Here is a 19,507-nt window from a genome sequence, read left to right as displayed (position 1 = left end):
GCCATGCGGATACCCTCGATTCTTATGTACTGTAAATTATTATACTTCATATGGTTATATGACACTTATCTTTCTGCTACCCATATACTTCTCCGTTCCTTTCACTCCATCCATGATTCGCCTATTCTAAGTATCTACCCCTCTATGCACACTTATATAACCATAAATGACTATATATTTTTTTTTATTTCAGAGACTCATCCATATTTGTCATATATATGTATCCTACGGTTATATTTTATATGTTATATATATGTATCCTGGAAATTCTGTATAAGATTTTTTTGTCAACACGTGTCTATATCTCTGTTTTCCACCTATATTGTAAACGTACACATAACTATACCCATCCCTCTCCCTGTAATCTATTCGAATTAACTTTCATGTTGTATATGCATGTATACTAATATATAACTTCTGTACTTTTGCTTCCCTTTAGTATTTGTTTCAATATCTATATAACTATATGTATGTATACGTATGAGCTGGGAAGCAGAAAATTGTTTTAGATATGGTAAAGTTTACTAATTTTCAAAGCTTAATGATTCTATTGAATTTTCTTCATCTGTCTATATGTGTATATGTATACGTGTGTATGCGTATATGTGCGTATTTTATGCAAATGCCTGTTAAGTATATGCATGTGTATATATGAAATCTACCATTATTCTTCTGATATGGTACAAATCTCCAACTCTTGAATTTTCAAATCTATGAGTTAAACCCAGAACTACTTAACTCCAAAGTATATTTAAGTTAATAAAACCCCCCCAAAGATATTATAAACATTAAGCTAAATAATAGTTATATATTCTATTTATGCTTTAATCTAATACGTACAAAGATAACGAACAGTATAACTAATAAGGCACTTATTTTGAAAGATGGTTTACACCCATAGTAATGTATGCACGTTACCTAACTCCGCTAAAGTAATGTAATTCTAATTTTAATCACTATTAACCCAATTAATAGCAAGTATAATTCACACCTTATATAACGCATATAATAATGTGATACTATTAACACCTCATATAACGCATATAAAAATGTGATATAATTAGCACCTAATATAACGGATATAAAAATGTAATATCAACACCTTATATAACGCATATAAAAATTTGATAAAATTAACACCTTATATAACGCATATAATAATGTGATAATATTAACGCCTTATATAACACATAATAATGTGATAATATTGGTAATTTCTTTAAAAATTTTGTAAATAATAAAATCGGTACACGTATGCATTTATAAATAACTCCGTAATGGTCTTTGATCGTAAATTTAAATTTAATTTATTAACTAATAACTTAATTTTATAAATTTAATATTCTAAAATTATTTATTATGGATGTATGTTAGTATTTCTGTACGTATGTTTGTTCATGTGTATGTTCGTGCGTGTATGTTTATGTGTATATATATATATATATATATATATATATATATATATATATATATATATATACTGAGATAACTGACACATAATGAAGTAAAGGTACTATCAGTAACATGGATCGGTCATTAATACCACAAGATTGTTCTAACTGAGACGTGATCTTTGTTTTGATAGCAAAACCAACTCCCCCTTCCCTTTTCACTCCCTTGGGCTTGCCTTTCCAGAAAAATGTGTATCCTGCACCTTTTTCAGTAAGTTTATCTTCATCACTAAAACCGGTTTCAGATAGAGCAGCAGTATCCACGTTGTATCTAGCTAATTCTCTGGCAACAATAGCTGTTCTTCGCTCTGGATTACTCGACTCTTTCATAGCAAGAAATGTCATTACGTTCCAGGTAGCAATATTCAATTTGGTTTTCTTTTTAGAATAAATCACATTGGTTTTTCTTTTGTTTCCCCTGCAGAAATGAACAACCTCAGCCGCAGGTAACTGATCAGCAGAAAATAGGAACAGACGATTTTTAGGTCACCTTTTCTAGACCTCTCCCATGATCTGGGTGAGCAGCGCTGTCCCTTAAAAGGACGGTTCAGTGGCAAAAAGCCCCACCGAAACTAGTTCCTGTCCCTCAAAATAATAGCGATGTTAAGATAAGCTTTAAGCCGCCATTATGCAGATTTGTGACGACATACTTCCAACTTGTTAAGTCTGTACACGTCGCCTCTATCGCCACAGGACTTGTAAAGAAGAGACATCTGTACAAAATGAACTCAATGATAAATGCTTGTACGACACATGTATCACTCTCTGAGCATCCACAGTCAGAGTCCAATGACAAGCAAGTGCAAGATAGCTAGTACCTGTTTCAGCCGCGGGTTTTCTTGCGGGTCCTTCTCACAAAAAGCGTTAACTTGTCGAAAGATATTCTCAGACCTCTATAGGTTAGGCCACCACGAGCCGCCAGAAACTGGACAGATGTATCGTGGATTTGATATATATATATATATATATATATATATATATATATATATATATATATATATATATATATATATATATATAAGTGAATTTAGTTTACAAACAAATGGCTACGCATAAACATACATGTTTCAGCGAAAACCCAGTAAGGGAATCGCTTCGTCAGGCCAAGGACAGCTCTGGCTGTTTCAGCTCAAACATTGCCTATTTATAACTAGGGCTACATCATATTTAAGTGTAAAGGTGGAGACAGGACCTAAAGAGAAAGTATATACATTAAAATGTGATCATCCATTATGTTAATTATATTAATTTTTTTATTTTTTTATTATTTTCTTTAATTTATAGTGCGTTAAGAGTTTCAAGTAGAGTTTCACTATTATCAGTAAATTCCTAGTTCAGTAGGTAAGTTGTGTAGAATAGGAACCCAAGTTTTAAAAAGGAAACGGCTGTATTCAACTGTAATATGTACATCATAAGTATAATTATATATTAACATTAATATTAATCAGTTAAAATATATAGTTATGTGAATAATTCATTAGGCCACTAACGTTTAAAATAAAATAAATAGTTTACGTTTTTTGAAAAAAGTTTACGATATAATGAATAATTAACGAAATAATGTCAGTTATATTATTCATTGTAAATGCTAACGTTTTAAAAAACTTACGTGTGTAAATAAATTAGTGTCCGTATAATATTACTTTTGTAAATTCTAACGTTTCAAAAATTACGTATAAAAATAGGTGATTAAAGTATAAAAATAAAATAAATTAGGCTCGATGAGGGGACCATTAAAACCTAGGTTAAACGATTATGAAAAGTATAATTATGGTAAGATAACTACATTACGATTAAAGATAAATAAAATAAAAAATATCTTTAGTTAAAATTTAACTTATTAGGTATAGGGATTATTTGATGTTAAAATACAAATGTTTAAAATAATTAACGTTTACAATAGTTTCAGTATAGAATAAAATTAATTATGGGAAAAGGATAAAAGGGGCGGGGGAAACTGGAAAAACTATAAAAATATTATTTACAAACTTAGGCGTTTTATAATTATATATATATATATATATATATATATATATATATATATATATATATATATATATATATATATATATATATATATATATATATATAGTCTTTGAAGTTTTTAACATTTGAAACCACACAAAAAATTATTTTTTATCATTCATCAAAAAAAAAAAAAAAAAAAAAAACATCTAGTCAGTAAGTCATTTAATCACCTGCAATCACTGCATCAACTCTCAAATTTACTTATAATACCAATTTTTATATTTTTTAAGGGATCATCAGTTGTTTACCATGAAACACTGTTTCGGGGATTTAAAAACAAAACAGTGTATTACATCATGGCTCCCCAGCAGTGTTGATCAAATACCACCACCCTTAATCTTAGGAAGAAGACAAGTTACAAAAATTTTTTTTCCCCAATTTCCTATTCTTAATTGTAATTACTAACCTTTTCATAGTATAAAAATGAATTTCTTACCTGTGCGATTCATCAATTTCCACATTTAAAATGGATTATATTTATTTGCTGTCCACTCAGCAAAATGTGGCACAAGGCCGGAAAGTGGTAACCTAGCAGGCTCCCCTAAAGGAGGGGCACTCCTGCAATTTTAAAAATTGCCTGAGTAACCCCGTCGGCATTCCCCGGTCGGGGCGCCTCAGGCAACAAGCAATAAACTTGCCCCACCGGAAAGCCCGGTGGCAAGGCCTGGGAGGGTGGACCTCCTAGGTATTACCCAGGCGGTGTACCTCAGTCCAACAGGTGCTGGGCCGGTCTCCGGCCCCTCACCTGTTGGGCTGAGTGTCAAGTGACGGATCCTTGACTGGTACTATCCATTTAAAATGGATACATTTTTTAATTTTTTAATTTATCATTCTTGTATTTATAAGATTTGGATTAATCCATTTAACTACTTATCACCCCCACTAGTTAGTAGTTTGTATATTTACATTCTTATTTATTTAAAATTAGATATATAAAGGTTAAAAATATTTTATTTATACATATATACATTTTTTTTTTTTTTTTATATTAACTATATAAATTTATTATATGTAATTATAAATACATTTATACATTGCTAATATAGTTTTGGATTTCCTTTATCAATATAATCTGGTTTATCTTAAACGATTCAAAAGCATCAGGATAACGAACAAATGCTTTGTTTAACTGTTTAAATATTTTATTTTTATCTCCACCTTGTTTTATCATCCTTATTACTAAGCTAGAAACTGGTGGTATAAAATCTGTTAATTTTAGAGTAACGCGAGCTATTCTCAAAAACTCTGACATAATGGTTCCATAAAACACAAAAACGGGGCAGGTGCTATCCTTATGGGGCATACGTACTATTTTAAAGGGGAAAGCGTTTCTTTTATCAAATATTTTATAAAGAAAAATTCCATCCTCAATTTTTATATCTAAATCCAGAAATGTAGCCTGTTGTCCTCTATGTTCACAATTTAATTTTAGTTCGTTTGGATATATAAGATGTTTATTTTTTTCGAATTCATCATTATCGTTTATGCATATAAGGTCATCTATAAATCTCCTACACCCATGAAATATATATATATATATATATATATATACTTGTTTGTAATATACGGAATTTTACTGGGTTTGTATAATTCAGTAAATCTTCATATATCAATATATTTTAAGCCAAAGAGAGATGACTTAAATTGTAAGCTACAAAATTATCATATTTCATAATTGAGCATTCATATACTGTATTAACAAAACCAAGACTTCAAAAAAAGGATTGATAGCAGCAAACAGTCTTGAAACAATTGTAACTAACAATGAAATACACTTTTTGCTGCTATCAATTCTTTTTTTGAAGTCTTGGTTTTGTTAATACAGTGTATATATATATATATATACATATATATATATATATATATATATATATAACTACTTAATTTACTCACATAAAATTAATATACGAAAGTATAGATTTATGCGTAAACTTCTATTCCGCGTTTCATCCACTCTAGGACTCTTCAGGCTTATGCACGAATCCTGTGGTTGTTTATCGTTTTTATATGCTCCTCTTCTATTGATATTTTAGTTAGCCAATCAGCTTTCTAGTATCCACCGCGCCCTTCTTATCAGCCAATGAGCATGCATTTATCAGACAAAGGCCTATTTGGCCTCTGGTTGACCTGTTCCTTGTGTGTGCTCTATTTAATTTCTTGATCTGTTTTAAAATTAGGTTAATGTTTTTTTATGTTAGTTTATATATAAATATATATATGTGTACATACATATATGCACATATATATACATATATATATATATACATACATATATGTGTGATCGTTTATGTATATTCATGTTTATTTAATTTATTTATTTGTTTATTTTCTATTGTTTTTGTTAGTTTTACAACTATTTTGTATTGCTATCCTAGAGTAAATTTTATCTTTATCTTTATATATATATATATATATATATATATATATACACACATATATATATATATATATATATATATATATATATATATATATATATATATATATATATATATATATGTGTATATATATATATATATATATATATATATATATATATATATATATATATATATATATATATATATGCATACATTGGATGTAGCAGCTGCCGCAGGTTTTACATCAGGGTTTTCATTCTCCTAGAGAGGTTACCTTCACTACGACTTACGGGAGCCTTCTCCACCCCCACGCCATTTGATCCATGACTGGGACTTAGGTTGCTGGGCAACAGAGCATATTCAACACGCCGGTGGGTCAAGTATGCCGCAACTGACAGTGTCTAATCTCCTCTGGAGGTTTCTGTCAAGGTTACCACCCTTAGCCTTTGGTTAAAAGAACCTTGGCCCACAAAGCAGTGGAGGTCCAGTTATACCGCGTAGGACACATGTCGTTAATCATAGCCATGTCTGCGTGGCAGTGGTTACGACGTGCACATTGGGTTGATTTATTGGGAGAAGTACAGTATGACACTGAGACATCGGGATTGGTTTGATGAAAATAATTCTACGATCATTAGTCTTTTGGAAGAGAAGAAAAAAGTTCATGGGATATGTTTGTATTCTAATGGATCAGCTAAATTAAAGAAGCAAACTGAAACGTACAACGTGAGACTTGCCGATTGAAGAACAAGTGGTGAGCCAATTTGCCAGCAATCCAAACAGACGATGACCGCAAGAATTTAAAAGATATGTACTACAAGATCAGATAAGCCTTTGGACCACAGCCTCCAACATTGGTACCTATGAAATCCAAAGATGGTTCTGCCCTTTTAAACAATGTGGAGGGGATCATGGAACGGTGGACATAACATTTTCGAGATCTTTTTGATAATCCGTCTGAAGTAAACGATATAGTTATTGATAGTCTCCCTCAGAAGGAGGTCTTTGATGAAATGATGACTGATTCCAGCATTGATGAGACTAAAAGCACATTAATAGAGATTAATAAGGGAAAAGCAACCGGACTTGATGGTATACCTGTTGAGTTATTGCTATTTGGAGGTGATAGCATTATCAACGCAATCCATATACTCATCCTTGCTGCTTGGCATGGTAATGATATCTATCAAGATTGGATTGATGCAATATTGATCCGAATTTATAAAGGAAAGAAGTCAAAATCTGAGTGGGTGATTATAGAGACATTAGCTTGCTTGAAGCAGTAGGAAGGTTTTAGCAAAGATTGTGTTAAATCGATTGCTGAAATGGATTTGTCCCTCTATCATCCCAGAAAACCAATGTGGTTTTAAATCTGGCCGCGGCACAATGGACATGTTATTCTCTGCGCGAAAGCTAATGGAGAAATGTATGGAGCAGCGAGTGCCTTTGTATCAAGTGTTTGTCGATCTAACAAAAGCTTTTGATACCATTAATCGCAATGCACTCTGGACGATTCTTAGGAAGCTAGTAAGTTTTGTGAAGTTGCTTCAGCAGTTACACCATAATATGAAAGCCCGAGCGAACTTTAATGGGTCTCTGTATGATCTAATTTCAGTTGAAAACGGTGTGAAACAAGGTGATATACTTGCTCCTACATTATTTTCCGTATATTTGGTACGTGGTGTTGGCGCATGCTTTAAACAATTGCGAAATTGGGGCGAAGATTCGGTTTCGCACATCAGGTAAACCTTTTAACCTTAGACGTCTCAACGCAAAGTCATGCAGATGATGCAGATGATGCAGATGATGCAGACCTTGTTTCAATCTCAGAAACAGACACACAGATGATTATCAGAAGCTTGCAAAGCTTTCGGACTTACTATCAGCCTCAAGAAAACATCTGTTATGCATTCCCCTCCTATAGGAATGCCATATCTTGAACCAAACATCTTGGTTGATGGTAAGAACTTAAAGATCACAGACAATTTTGTTTATCTGGGTAGTACGCTGAGTAAGGACTGTACGCTTCAAGCTGAGATAAGTCACAGAATAGCCAAAGCCAATTCTGCTTTTGGCAAATCGGAGAAACGTGTATGGTCTGATCGGGGAATCTCAGCAAAAAGAAAGCTAAATGCTTACGATGCATGCGATATCACTACATTGCTATATGGGCCAGAGACCTAGACTACATATAGAAAGCATCTCAAGCTATTGGAAAGATTTCACCAAAGTTGTATTTAGAGAATACTTAATATTAACTGGAAAACTCTAAAGCCTGAGACTGTGGTTCTTGAACGATCAAAGAGTAATAGTATTGAAATGAAAATCATTCAAAATCAGATGTGCTGGAATGGATTCTTGGTTAGAATAGAGGACAGAAGACTTCCTAAACAACTGTTTTAAGGCGAGATAGATGGAGGTAAAAGACCACAACATAAACCTAGAAAAAGGTATAAGGATTCTCTGAAAAACAACTTGAAAATACTTGAGATGAATGTAAAAACTGGGAAGCCCAAGTGAAAGATCAATTACTGTGGAGAAAAACCATCAGAGAAAGTTGTAAGATTTTTGAAGAGCAGCGTGTAGAGCTTGCTGGCTTAAAACGCGTTTTAAGAAAGCAGGACGATAATATAATACGAGAGAAAATGCAACAGGAACTGAAGTGCACTGTATGTAGCAGATACTTTTTGTCAAAAGCTGGTTTTGTTAATCATATGAAACTATACAATCAAAGACAGGTATGACAGTCTTAGGAGGAGGCTTATACAGCACATCTGGCAACGCTAAGTTGTCACATGTGTGGTCTAATCTGCAAATCTAAAAGTGACTTGACACGGCATTCGAGGATTCGTAATGTTATCATGCGATCACCTTTACAAAGAAGGAAAGTTTTTATGCCACATTAGTGAACCTTCATGTAGAACTAAAGTTAGATTGAAGAGTCATCTACGCGCATACGGACGGAGTAACACTTAAAGAAGAGATGGGCAACTTCTGTCAAGAAGTAGCCAGCATCAGCATGTATATATATATATATATATATATATATATATATATATATATATATATATATATATATATATATATGTGTGTGTGTGTGTGAGTGTGTGTGTGTGTGTGAAAATTAAATAAGATACGTGCTACATTGAACACTTTAAAGCCAAATAGCTGAAACGCCATTTTCTTTTCTTTTTTTACCTTTATAAAATAAACGAATGTCTATTTTTAAAGAGACATATTTCACTACTTTTTCAATCTATATATATGTCTATATTTTCCACCTCTTATTTTTCGCCATGGCGTTGAATGGGAGAATTTGAGTTGAATCCACATGATGTTAGCTGCGGATTTATCTATAGCCGGATAATTACGCGTGGTCGCGCGTGTTTTGAAAATCTGGGTAGCTTTTTTATTTTATAAAGGTAAAAAAAAAATTCGCGTTGCAGCTATTTGGCTTTAAAGTGTTCAATGTAACACGTATCTTATTTAATTTTCAAATTTCACTCAACGCCTTTTAATGGATAACCTACCCAGATATATATATATATATATATATATATATATATAACTACTTCATTTATTCACATAAATTTAATATACGAAAGTATAGATTTATGCGTAAACTTTAAGTATTTACTTCAAAAGTGCTCAATACGTAGGTAGAGCTAGTTAGTAATTTATAAAATATATATATGGCGATTAAGCTACACTGAATATTCTGCGTTTCATCCAACTATAGGATTCGTCAGGCTGACGAATCCTATAGTTGGATGAAACGCAGAATATTCAGTGTAGCTTAATCGCCATATATATTTTATAAATTACTATATATATATATATATATATATATATAGTAATTTATAAAATATATATGGGGATTAAGCTACACTGAATATTCCGCGTTTCATCCACTCTATGATTCTTCAGGTTTATGCGCGAATTTTGTGGTTGTCTGTCGTTTTTATATACGCACCTTCTATTGAGATTTTAGTTAGCCAATCAGCTTTCTAGTATCCACCGCGCCCTTCCTATCAGCCAATGAACATGCACTTACAGGGCAAAGACCCATTTGACCACTGGTTGACCTGATTCTTTGTGTGTGTTCAATGAATCAGGTGAACTAGTGGTTAAATGATCATGGTACTTCAAGTATTTTAATCTATTATTATTATTATTATTATTATTATTATTATTATTATTATTATTATTATTATTATTATTTTCGCTTTGCAAGACCTTAGTATTTTCTACCATGATTCTTCGGAATTCAGAATGATGGCAACCATGTTTTCCCAAATGCTGTGATATTAAATTAGAGTCGGAGAGGTGGAGAGTTAGTCTTCGCGACACTGTGTTTATAGTATAGCCTATGTAGTTAGTAGTATTAGGGATACATTCTCCTAATGGGGAGTTAAATTGGTAAACTACCTTGTTTTTTTCTAACAAGTTGTTTTTCTGCGAAATGTTTTTGATTACGAGGTTAGTCGTCTGCAGTTTTTTCTGTTTTATAATATATAATGAATTTTATTTTTTTGTTATCATTGGGAACTACGTATTGATGGATTATATTTTTTAGAATACTTTAATCAGTTTTGGAGTTCTTGTGTAACTGGTTACGGTAATATTTATAAATAGGTTGAGAATTTTCTTGTTGGATATTATTAGTTCGATTCAAGTTGCTGATAGCTAGTTTTATTTGCTTATTTACAAGAGAGCTTGGAAATTGGTTAATGACTGAAACCTTTTTATATTTTTTAATTCGTTAAAGAATATTTTTTGTTTGAGGAAATTACTCGCACGATGTAAAAGATTTTTTATAATAGCAGTTTTATAACGGAGCGGGCACCTACTTTTAAAATTTAAAATACATGTATTAACGGATGTAGTTAAAAAACCCCCAAAAAACGAAGGTGATAAATTCATCGCTACTAGAGTCAATGAAAACGTCTAAAAACGAGTTTTATTATCAGCACTTTGTTCGTATGTGAAGTTAAGGACAGAATTACTCTGAAATGCACCCTTTAAATATTCTATTTCCTCTCTGCTATCAACAAGATTTGATTCATATTGACACATTCTCGAACAACGATTCGCCACTTACAAATATCCGTGGACTTAGAACTAACCTAAATGATGTAGAATCATTTCTCCTCGTAAACATCCCGGATATCTTAGCGCCAGGTGAAACTAACTTGCACTTCATTCCGTTTAACCACTTTAACATGTCTAACCAGTTTAACATGTCTGGTTATCTTTCATTTTGTTGTAAGGACTCTGGTAGACACATGCAGGGACTTGAAGTCTATATTCGTAACATCCTATGACTAGGGAATCTAAACTAGGATCAGATGATCTGGCCTTCATGTGCTTTAGTCTAATTTTACTACATAACGTTAGCTACTCATATTTTCTTTATCGCTCTCTCTCTCGACCCAGGACTATACTCCAATCAGTCATGTCTTTGACAGCATAGTAGCACTTCCCCTTGACACTAGGGCCCAAATACATGTATTTGGTGACTTTAATGCCCACCACAATAATTGGCTTGGCTTCTCCAACTATACAAACACAGCTGGTAGCATCATCCATAACTTTTTTATATCCCATTCTTTGACAGAGACAGTAACGTTCCCGTCCCGTCTTCCAGATCATCAAGGCCAGCAAGTCTCACTTCTGGAACTATTTCTGAAAACAGAATTGTGTAACAAGTGCGCACTGCCCACTCGGGAATGCTGATCATGTCGTAATAATTATAGAAATCACTTTAAATTCTCGACCCCAAGTTGAAGAACCACGGCTCAAAATGACAAGGTACTATTATAAGGCTGACTGGGATGCCATCAGAGATCACATCACATTTGCCCCATGGGCAAATATCTTTTCTTTTCATGCAGAACAGTGTGCAAATGAGACCACTGAATGATTCAAAGCAGCAATTGAAGCACATATTCTCACACGGAAGTTCTCCTCAATAGTTTACTTCTACTTGCGCAGTTGCGATAGCTCAAAGGCAGGATGCATACCGCAGATTTATCCGGCATAAGTCTAGTAAAAAAACAGACAGACGTTTATAGAAGCTAGAAGTAAGTGTAAGAAAGAAATAGCGACAGCTAAGACAGAATATACTGAAACCACCAGAAAACGCAATGAAGCCCAGAAATTAGGAACTCGTGATTTCTAGAAAATCTACAATAATGTAGTAAATAATGGGATCAGCAAGTCCCCCATTATCCAACAATAATAAGATTGTTTGCACGGTAACCGAGAAAGCTAACATGCTTGGCTGTAAGTTTGCCTCAAACTCTACTTTGGACCCAGCAAACCACTCCCTCCTTGACTTTCCTTTGCGGACAGAAACCACACTTGATGATCAGAAAATCACCCCCTCTCAAGTACATGATATCATAAAACACCTAGACACCTCCAAAGTATGTGGAACTGATCTCATCCAGGTTGTACTATTAAAAGAAAAATGCTCCGCTGAGATTGCTCCAGTTCTCTCCAAACTTTTAAACAAATACCTTAACGAATCTTGCTTCTCTGACTGTTATACGATTTTACAAGAATTTTGGCGAAAGAGCTGACCCATCAAATTATCGCCCTATTAGCCTCTTTTCTCTTTTTGCCGAAATTTTGAGTCTATAATTAATCAAGCTCAGAGCCATCATGTCATATTGGTAAACAACTGTCCGACAAACAATATGGATTTAAGCAAGTCCGTTCTACTGCAAATATCCAAACTGTAATTTCTGAACGTATATACCATGCACTGGATAAGGCAGGGGAGGAAAAAACAGTAGCCCTAGATATATCTAAGGCTTTTGACAGGGTATGGCACTATGGCCTTCTCATGAATATCAGATCATATGGTATTACTGGACGAATACTTAACATATTTAAATCCTTCTTAAATAAGAGAAAAATCCAGGTTGTCCTTGATGGTCGCACGTCAAAGCAATATGATATAAATGCGAGTGTACCTCAGGGATCGATACTTGGATGTTATTATTCCAGACATTCATAAATGACCTCCCTGATAAAATTGTCTCTGAGATGGAAATATTTGCTGGCGACACAACGCTCTATAACAGACATGACGAGAAAACGAATGGATACATATCCAAGGCAATGGCGGAAACCCTAGAGGAAGACCTCCAGTATGTAGTGCAATGGGGATAAAAACGAATGGTAACGTTCAACGTTACCAAGACTAAGCTTGTTCCCTTCAATAATTACAAGAAACCTTCTCAACCACAAATAGCTATGGCTAAAGAAACATTACCTGCAAGTACTTCGTTCAAACTCCTTGACTTAACGTTCACAGGGAACATGAGTTGGAACAGATACATCGAGGGCATTGCCAAGGCTGCTACAAGGAAGGTGGGCTCTCTCTACCGTGCCATAAAATTACTTACGCCTGAAAGTATCCTATACCTCTACAAGACCAGAATTCGCCCATGTATGGAGTATTGTTGTCACATTTAAGCTGGTGCATTTGCTATTAGTCTCTTATTCCTGGACAGTGTTTAAAAGAGAGTTGTCAACCTAATAGGTTCTGAACTGTCACCTAAGGTTCCATCTCCGTCCCTCTGCCTGTATTTTAATGGTGGATGCTCCGATAAACTACAAGCCGCTGTACCCCCTCGACGTAAATAGCCCCGACAAACCCGACAAGCAGCAAAGGTCCACCTCTGCACAGTAGAGATCCCCAGATGTCGGAAGGCCTTCACTCTGATAATTTATTTCCCCAGAACTTTTCCACTTTGGAATTCTCTACTGGGTTCCTGCTTTCCCAGCTGTAATGTAAACAGACACTTGGTGCTCAACTCCCTACCATAGTATGCCTGCAACTTATATTCCTGATAGTAGCCCCTATATCAAAGTGGCACTGTGTATTGTTTGGGGTGAAAAAATAAAAAACAAAAAAAAAAAATAATTGAATGGCCGCTTCTTCAGATTCGTCCAAGCATCTCCGTAAGCGGTTCTGTCCATCAGTTTGGCTTGAATGAATAGGCAAAGTAGACATTACGCAGGCGGCAGTGTTTACGCTATCAATACCTGAGTTCGAATCTCACGTAATTTTAAAAGAGTGTTTAAATGGGATATGTTTTCGATAAATTTATAGAAATTAACATAATAAAATAAAAATACATAGCATAAATATATAGTGCAGAACGATGAAATTGCCGCTCTAAGAAAACAACACTACAGCTTTATTTTAAAACTTTTATTGAAAACATAAATTCAGGTAACTTAATTATGTAGTAGAGCTGACATCTAATCAATGTAGGCGCCTTCAGCCTCAATCACTGCCTTGATACGGGCCCGGAACTGGAGCATTCCTTTTTCACAAGCGCCGACAGGAACTCGGCCAATACTTGGCGCATGGCGGCAACCAACCTGGCTTTGGTGTAGTTGAAGGTCATGTTGGTGATATTCCCGACGTATGACCAAACGAAGTAGTCACCTGGGGAGGAGAGGAATAGTGAGAGAAGGGTACAAAGTCGTAGCACTCCTTTTGAAGCCAAGCCTGGGCCTCAAGCGCTGAACCGTCCGGATTTGCATTTTGAGGGTGTTGGCAATGGCCCTGTTGTCATAACTTGGATCAGTAGAGAACATGAGTTGTACAGTGGCACATCTTCGGTCTCGCTCGTTGAACCTTGTGCCACTTTCAGACATCATGGAAGGTTCCTATCAGTCTGGGAATTCTTACACAACTGGCAAACTAGTAGATGGTCTGCAACAAAAAACAAAACTGGTTTTCATCAAACGGAAATGGAATCATGTCGTCTTTCTAAGGCGATAATTTTATCGTTCCTGTATAAATCCTCTTTGCAATCGAATTTATCATTGTTTAAATTGAATATGTGTTTTACAAATTTAAAGAAATTAACATAATAACATAAAAACACACTGCATAAATATGTATAAGCAAAATATAAACAAAACAATTTTTTAAAATCCACAATTGTAGGCATGAGGGTTATTCAAAATTATTTCAAAGCGAATTATTTTTTGCTTAAAACATAATAAACATAAAAAAACAGTACGTAAAAGACATCATCCTAGTTACTTACTCTCTCTCGTGAAAGTATTACGTGTCTATAATTGTCATAAAGCAGTAGAAACTAAATAAATATGGAAAGTGTCACACCGAAGTTCTGTACTAACACCGCTCATAGAGCGGGTAGAAACGAATCTGAAATAAAAATATCATCAAAACGCCGAAGTTTTGTTAGGTTATTCTAAGAGAATATTCATATTTTAATAAATGAAATAATGTGTGTGTGTGTGTGTCTCTCTCTCTCTCTCACTCTCAGAGAGAGAGAGAGAGAGAGAGAGAGAGAGAGAGAGAGAGAGAGAGAGAGAGAGAGAGAGAGAGAGAGAGAGAGGGGTCATGTAAACACAACTATTAGATCAGGGTTATTAAGCTAGCCTCGCGTCGTTATTACGGAGCTGTGGTGGCCGAGTGGTTAAGGCGTTGGACTTGAAATCCAATGGGCAATGCCCGCGCAGGTTCGAATCCTGCCTGCAGCGATTCTTTTTATTTTTTTGTTGTTGTTGTCAATATAGATAAATATTTACAATTTCACAGCTTTAAGGAGGCAACACTTTAGTTTTAAGGCAGAACTCACGTGGCTGTGATGGCGAAGTGGGTAAGGGGTTGAACTCGAAATCCAATGGGCGATTTCACAGTTTTAAGGAGGTCTAACTTGAAGGTGACTCTTTCTCTTTCTAGTTTTAATGTAAAACGTATTATAGTAGCCCTCGCCATATTACTCATCCTTTTTATTTTCGGCTGATATGTATTTGGTTGCAGTGGGGAGAGATTATAAACGATGATGTATATCGGAGTTACCATGATAATGCATTAAAAAAATCTTATTGAATTCAACACAAGAATAAAAAGCATTAGAAAGTAAAACAAAATTGTAGTTATATTTAGAGAAAGCTAGAGTCCCTAGGAGGTTAGTGCCCCCATTTAAGCTGCGAAATTATACATTTACATTGGATAACGTGAAAGAGAGCTAGCTAGCTAGCTAGCTAGATAGATAGATAGAGAGAGAGAGAGAAAGAGTGAGAAAGAGAGAGAGAGAGAGAGAGAGAGAGAGAGAGAGAGAGAGAGAGAGAGAGAGAGAGAGAGAGAGAGAATAATGTTTTCCAATGTAGATTTATAATTTTACAGCTTTAAGGAGGTATCAATTTAAAGGTAACTCTCCAGAGAGAGAGAGAGAGAGAGAGAGAGAGAGAGAGAGAGAGAAAGAGAGAAAGAGAGAGAGAGAGAGAGAGAGAGAGTAAGAGAGAATAAAAGAGAGAAAGAGAGATGACGGATTAAATTAGGTCAGATAAACAACACGTCTCATATGAAAGACTTACATTTGACAGCCCAATAAGTATCAGCAGCTTAATCATAGAAGTCAACAGCTGTGGTGGCCGAGTGGTTAAGGCGTTGGACTTGAAATCCAATGGGCAATGCCCGCGCAGGTTCGAATCCTGCCCGCAGCGGAAACTTTTGTTATTTATTCACTTAGATGAATACGAAGATATTCGGAACATCGGAGGGCAGTGACATGTTATGATGAAAAGACTTAATATTAATTCACCGTCCGGCGGAGCAATTGATGATAGATTTTCTTTCTATTATTCATTCCATGAATGAGTAACAATTATGTTTTGATTTGTCGCAAAAATGAAGAAAACCTCTGGCCTTGATGGAGGGGAGACAAAAACTTGCTGATATGGTTTCAAATGGTCTGAAATAACAGCAAGGGGAGACTTTATTCCAAATATTTCTGATATGTTATATCTCTCCTCTTTTGAAAATAGGGTACGATTACGAATATCTCTAGTATCAAATAAGCCTTATACACCGTGAAATTTACTTTATGTATGAATACAAATGACTATGATTGAAACATTAGTAAAGGTGCAGTATCTTTCCACCCACGAAAAATTCTTTGAAATTACCACTTAATAGGTTTTTGAGGCTGCTGAAAATGATAATAATAGTAAAAATCCCAGGAAACGAGTAGTTTCCCTGACATTAAGAAATTATGAAGTGGGGGATCACTTTTCTATATTAATTTAACGTAAAATTAACGCCCACTTTATAGTCTAGCTGGCCGAATAGTAGGTGCCACTATTTTCATAGTAATTGTTCATCTGAACTCCAATCTATGGTTCGCCCTTGCCAAACTTTCACAAAAAACACTCGACCAACTAAAACCACTATATATGATTTTCACCATTCTCTATCTGTACTTAAATATAAACGCAGATTCCATGATCAAAGTTTCTTTGCCACACCTGCCCGCCTTTTCCACTTGCTTGCTTCCCGGCTGAATACAACATGGCAGCCTTCAAATCTAATGTAAACAAGTTCTTGTTAAATAATCAAATTTCACACAATTTACATTTTTAACGATTACTTCACCACCACCTTACATTCATTAATCCTTATCCTCGAGTGGCGTTCGAGCCTTGATAAGTGGTGACCCCTAAGTTAAAAAAAGCGTTCATTTCGAACGCACTCTTGCCATATAAAAGAACCCACTGTTGATTTTATATATTGAACCTTTTGGCTTGTGTGGTAAAAAAGTTTCTCAAATGCACTTGTGATGTTAGGCTGTGTAAGGTGTTAGCTTTGGTCAAAATCGCTTGTTTTTTCTTTCATCGGATTTTTTGGATTATCGATTATCAATTATCGATTATCGATTATCAATGATCGATTATCGATATCGATATCGAATACATTCCGATGCAAAACTTATCTAAAAACACTGCTAGGCAAAGTACCTTTGTGTGAAATTTCATAAAAGTTATCCCAGCCGTTTAAAAATCCATAGGGAACGAACCCTCTCTCTCCCGCTATCTCCCCCCCCCCCCACACATAAGTTCCTTTCATATAACAGTAAATATTTCTTGGCAACTCATGAGAGCTTTTATTTCTACGATTTATTCCATGCATGAATAGCAATTAGGGTTTGATTTTCACAAAAGCGAAAAAAGATTTTTTTTTATATGATGGCAACCTTTCTATTTAATAAAACAATGGCATTCTGCATCTAGTCTGGTGCACTGCAGTATCTGCTATGGCTATACAGTGCGAAGCTGGAATTGACTAGGCGGGTGGAAACAGTTTTCATTAAAAAAAAATGTTTTTTTTTTTGACATTTGATTTTAGAAATTAGCTTTAGTCTTTTGTCTTTCAAACACAATCAAATTTTAACTGAAACAACTAAACATTATGATTTTTAAAAAATTTAATATACACAGTATAAAAAAGAAAACTTAAATTATTTGTGAGTTCATCCAATGTTTCGTCTTCATTAAAAATACTTCATCAGGATAATTGATTAAAAAAACCAAAAAAAACAAAAAAAACCCAAAAAACAAGTGAAGTATGCATGGTCCCCGGTGAGTGCATATTGAACGAGGCATAAAAAATGACCAAGTTTGGCATTTGTTCCCCCCCCCCTCATTTAGCCCCAAAAGTCCCCTGGGGACGTAAAATCCTGGAGAAAATGAACAAACGGTGCAGTTTTAGGCCTTAACATATGTAAATTGGAGTTCTGCCCCACGCAAAAAAAAAAAAAAAAAAAAAAAAATGACTGTCCATAATTTGCCCTTCTCCCATTCAGCGCCAAAAGTCCCCAAAGCCTTAACATATTTAAATTTGAGTTCAGCACCAAGCAAAACTACTAAATAAACATGAACAGAAAATTTTGAACAAATATGGTAAAATAGTTCCAAAAATGGAGTGTTTTTTATTAACCCTAAAAGAGCTCCTGCTGCACACCCAAGAGTTATCGTGAAGTATAGACAAACAAAATTATATAGAAATCAGTTAGTTACTACTTTTCAGAATATTTTATAAAAATCTAAGGCGTCAATTTTATTTAATAAGCACAAAAGTATCAATTTTAGCCATTTTAATCCGAAAGGCACCCCTAAAGGAGCAAATGGAGTTTTCACGGAAAAGCCGTTCTGTTACTTTTTTACTCATATCATGTTTAATGTTTGTGAACAATTTCAAAAAATATTCCAAGGCGAAGTTATTGAGAAAAGTGCGGACAGACGAACGGACGAACGGACAAGGGTGAATTTATAGGTCCACCCTCCTTTTGTCGGGGGACCAAAAAGGTAAATTCAAAACACAAGTGTATTTATTTGAAATATTTGCTGTACTTGTGACATGAAAATGTGTTTTTTCTCTCCATCGAACAAAACATGACGTTTAAATTTGCATATGTGTAATGCGTGTGCGAGGTTTTATTTATTTTATATCTTTTCACATCGCACAGTTACTCGAAAAAAAAAATGTGACGAGGTTATACGGCTAAGTATTTTTTATGTAAAAGTGGGAGTGGTTTATAATACCATTATAAGCCACTCCCACTTTTGCACATCCCTATATACTGACAATCGCACTAAAGCCAGTAAATCCAGGCATCATCAACAGTAGTTTCTTTGATATAACAGGGGCGCGGTCGAAATTAAGTTTTTTTTAGAACACAATTAAAGCATGATACTTGAATTTTGAATTTTAAACTTAAATCACAGCAATTATATATAAGAATAATTTTATAAACTAAACAGTAGGTTCTTTACAGTGCAATGAAAACTACAATGTATTGTCGACAAAATCAGTGCGTAGAGACATGTGGA

The 19,507-nt window shown here is 34.5% G+C and overlaps 2 non-coding genes across 2 annotated transcripts; both read left to right on the top strand.

Annotated features, from left to right (window-relative positions):
* Positions 1-15,294: 15,294 nt before the first annotated feature.
* Trnas-uga (transfer RNA serine (anticodon UGA)) lies at positions 15,295-15,376 on the top strand. The gene has a single exon. It is a non-coding gene; the product is annotated as a tRNA-Ser (tRNA).
* Positions 15,377-16,263: 887 nt separating this feature from the next.
* Trnas-uga (transfer RNA serine (anticodon UGA)) lies at positions 16,264-16,345 on the top strand. Its single transcript has one exon. It is a non-coding gene; the product is annotated as a tRNA-Ser (tRNA).
* Positions 16,346-19,507: the final 3,162 nt, after the last annotated feature.

This window comes from Euprymna scolopes, chromosome 30 (genome assembly GCF_053919585.1).
Source record: "Euprymna scolopes isolate OS-2025 chromosome 30, ASM5391958v1, whole genome shotgun sequence".
NCBI classification, from domain to species: domain Eukaryota; kingdom Metazoa; phylum Mollusca; class Cephalopoda; order Sepiida; family Sepiolidae; genus Euprymna; species Euprymna scolopes.
The sequence above is the reverse complement of the archived record's forward strand: the minus strand, read 5'-3'. Positions and strand labels throughout refer to the sequence as shown.